This window comes from Formica exsecta, unplaced genomic scaffold (assembly GCF_003651465.1).
Source record: "Formica exsecta isolate Colony F162 unplaced genomic scaffold, ASM365146v1 scaffold303, whole genome shotgun sequence".
In the NCBI taxonomy this organism is placed as follows: domain Eukaryota; kingdom Metazoa; phylum Arthropoda; class Insecta; order Hymenoptera; family Formicidae; genus Formica; species Formica exsecta.
Genome location: NW_021850289.1, coordinates 631,715 through 636,365, shown reverse-complemented (window position 1 = coordinate 636,365; position 4,651 = coordinate 631,715).

Sequence of the window (4,651 nt, the reverse complement as noted above, 5' to 3'; positions counted from 1 at the left end):
TAAAACATTGCATAGAGCTATTCTATAACGCACTTGTCTTTTTTTTTTATTTATTTTATTTATTTTATTTTGTATTTTTTTCTCCAATTGTCTGAGGTTAATACATGTTTAATTTGACGAAATTCGATTAATTTTTCGGAGAAAAATTCACTTTAAATTGGCCGAAGTCTATTACCGGAAGATATAATATCGTAAAGAGACGGGAGACATATTTAAATAACGCGCGCGTGCGCGCATATACACACACACGCACACTTTGCAACCTCTGAAAAGAAAAAAAAATTAAAGTTTAATGTTTAATGAGGTCTGTAGATTTATAAACTCCCCGCTTTGTGCGATCGATATTCTCGGTTACCTTCCCGCCTATATCGGAAACTGTACGCGAATAGCATAGAGAACAAAGTAGACAGATTGCAGCATAGTTTAAATAGATTGTTTATTTAGGCGTGTTATCGGCCCTAAATGATTAAAGATAGCACGAATAAGCTCAGGTCTCGTTAAGCTTCCTGATCATCCGAATAACGATGTTAGACATCAAATTACGAAATTCGACGGCATGTGGAATTCAACGGTCCCTACTACGAATGATTCTTTTCATTGCATTGTTGGTCGTTTTTTTTCTCTTTGCTTATATCGTTGTATATATAGAAGATAAGAGCGCTAGGGATTGAAATTTTGATACAATTTTGTCGAGTTCAGACGGGGATACTATACAAACGCAATACACAATATTTACATTTACTCGTCAATAAAAAAAAGAAAAGAAAGTGACAATTGGTGTTAAATGTTTTTTTTTCTGCATTTTTACGATCGTCGAAAATTGAACTCGCTGAAATTAGGTCAATTTTCAGTGCTTGGCATAAATTGACCAGAATCGAGAATTAATCAATCAGCGTAATTTCTATGCGATTCGAAATGAAAGCATTTAATTATTGCTCGGCCGTCTATGAGGAATGGTGCTTTCTTGCCAGCCAGTTTTTACTCGTAACACATTGCCGCTCACTTTATATAATATACTATATTAGAGATAAGCAATATATATATATATATATATATTGCAGTAATCAAAACATGTACAAAAATATGTATAAAAAGATAGAGCATTCTGTCTTAAATAATCTTAAATTTGTTTACCAAATGAGATATTTCATCTTTATATTAAATGTTAATATTCTATTGCTGGGACACTGTATATGTATGTGTATGTGTACGTACTATTACTACTGTATACATTTTATGTTAGAATATTACGTTATTAATATTTTGCCTTGTGTAAATCAAAGCAAATGTTTGCAAATGATTGGGAATATACAAGAATTCGAAAAGGTTGACAATAAGAAATTCAGGATTGGATTTCTTGAATTTCTAAAGAGGACTCAGGATTTGCTCTTTCATTCTAACTTGCATCTTTTCCAAGTCCCGGATATACCTACCTACCCAGCTAGTTGACTGAAGCTCGGTAGACGAAGTTCTTCAGAAGTTTGAACTTCGACGGAGGGCAGCCGGGCATCTTGAAGCGAGGAAGGGGTCATTGGGGATTCAAAGTTATTATCTGTTGGTAGCAGAAGGCTGAGAGCTGCCCCTTTTTAACCCCATCCCGCCTGACAAAGTATTTATTCTGCGTTTCGCAATGGCGCGCGACTCCTATTGAACCCATATATATATATATATAGGTATATATAGGTATATTCTCTACGCAAAGAAAAAGAAGAAGAAAACGCGTAAACCTCTCTTGCGCAGATATCGTTAACCATTTGTCTTAGAGAGACACATATGCGACTCGTGTACCGTTTATATGTTAGAACATGTGCTCATATTTCGTAATGATACCACATCTAATTATAACATGTTACATAAGCTTACTGAAAATCGTGGATTAAGCTCGTCGAGAATGTTCGCAACGCGAATCGTATAAACGTCATCATATGATATATATGTAATCAGCATCGGAAAATGTTCTTGAGAGACTTTCCGTTTAGCACAAATAATCTCTACGAATTTGTTTCTATATAAATCAGAGATAATAATGTGTGTAATTGAGACGTTATTGTAATCATCCTATTTTTCAGCAAATACATATTAGAAGGTCTTGAATACATATTTAACGTTTCAATAACTATTTTATTATTGCTCTTTCAATATTTATAGAAATAGATTTGCAGAATTTGTGCATCAAAAGTAGAAAGTTTCAATCATTTCGTATATATCGTTTATATATACAGTTAGATGCCTCTATCGGGTTAATGTCGCAGTGAGATGAATAAAATTTAATATTTGAAAAAATCGAAGAATTCATTTATGTAGAGTCTCTCAAATCTGAGAAATAATAGCAGATTGGCTTGTCGCGTTAGGCATTTCCACTTGATTCATCACGCATATAATGCGTATAATACGCGCCAGATGTAACGACCAGACATTTTCAAAATTACTTGGCATGTTATAAAAGATTAATGTAATTAAAGATTATAAGCAACAAGATTAAATTTAAGCGTCCTTAAAATTAAAATTTTATTTTCAACTTTAATGCTTCTTTTTTCATGCTTTATTTGAGATTTATATCTCGTTTTTAGATTTTTGATAAATGTGATAAATGTTGTGTAATATACTGCATCTTTTTATTTACATTTAAACTGCCGTTATATTTTGAATTTAACCTTTTACTTAGACGTATTTAGACGTGTACACTATTGGGAAGTTTCATATAAAATATATAATCTCCGTTTATTTAAGATATGGATTTAAGATTTGGAAATGAGTTCTTCGATTTTTATCTAAGAAAATGTAACTTATATACAGATTATTTGTCTATAAATGTAATTTACGAACATTCGGGCGTCCGAAATAGATTTTAAGAGTAAAAGTTTTCAATCAGAGAGAGAGGGAGGGTGGGAGGGAGATCCTAGTAATGCTAAGTAGTCTCAAAGCTTTTTTCAACCGCAATGATTTTAAATCAGCAAAATGACTGAGTGAGTCTTAGCTTTAGGTGATCTTGTTTTATTACAATCGAAAGAGTTGCATATGAAGAGATCAAGTGAGAAAAGAGTTTACTATCTTTTAAACCTCGATGTGTGTCATGTCATCGGTAAAAAACAACCCTCTGGAGCGATCTGACTCTCTTATAGTCTCTATGTCTCGGTAAAAACGCGGTGCGAACAAAGGCAACACATCGACCCTCTTTCTGCCCGTGAATTAAATTTAATAAAGACAATCGCGTGTCATATACACCACCTCGAGATGTCAGACGAGGGAAGACGGGGAGAAAAAGAAACGGCGTAAACGGCCTAGTCACGTCGACGAGATCGAGCGGAGGTGCTCGGTTTGTGGACCATTAAAAAAAAAAGAATACTGTACAACGATTGCGCTACAATAATCTAATGTACTTACAATTAGATGAGAATGGGACGCAATGGCTCTCTCGTACATACATGGGCGAGTACGTGTGCGCGAGCCATGTATGCGCGTACATATATACGATTGTAACATCGAAATCTTGACTCATTTGAATCATATTAATCCCTATGGTTTTATCATACATTGACCGATTAAAGATCTCGTGTTCTTGCTGTAGTGAGAGTATTGGACGATCTCTGATCTCGAGAGTGAAAAATTGTCAATCGGTTTTTATGTCATACACATTATACGCGAAAATAAATTAATTTCTTCGCATATAACCACTCGTGCCCGATAGATTAGCAACGTACCGAAAACTGCCTCTGATTTCCCTTGATTAGTAAAATGTAATTCAATCCATATCTATATATGTGTTTGGTCCATGTTGCTAACAAAAATGCATCTAGGGACAGTTGATCTAACCGAATTCGTATCGATCCACAAATTCAAAAGAATTGACAATTTTGGTGTATAAGCGCAAGAAGATTTTCTCCTTCCGACATTGTATCCAATGTATGTATCTCTTTTAAATTACCCGAGAATGACGAGATCTTTTGCGCATATATATCTTGGGTAATATATACATATGTATATGCAATTGTTTCTCCAATGTATTTTATTAGCTCCAATGTTAACAAAAGTGTTACGAATATATTATATTGGAGAATATATAATTCTTCCTTTTTGTGAATTGTGTATGCCGCCTTATAATTTAGCCGCGATCTGAAAGATTTTATAATTCTTTACACATCACCATCGTGTACAAGTACATACCTGTGCAATAATCGTCTCTTTTAAGTCCGTGTCAGACTACGCATTGAAGATTGAGATTCAAGATTCAAGATTGAAATTTGACCAATCAGAATAAAGAAATTTTAGTTCTTTTTGTTCTGATTAATCAAATTCCAATCTTTAATCTTCAATCTTTAATTTTCAATGCGTAGTCTGATACGGGCTTTGTAAAACTTGATTATACGTACATATATGTATATGTACATACACATTTTTGCGCAAAGGATACAAAAATACGGCTCCTTTGAAATAATCCTCCTTTAATCTCTCGTTACATTCAAGATGTTGATCGTATTGTATGTGTATATCTCTTGTATTCGTTTCCTCGCGTTCGAACGCGTAGTAAAAATGGTTGGACGTATTAAAAGTTTATTGTTGTAGATATCTACCTCGGATTTTTTGTATTTTCTCACAAATACAGCAGAATATGCTATTCTTATAATTCGTCGAGGACGCTGCCGATATCGAT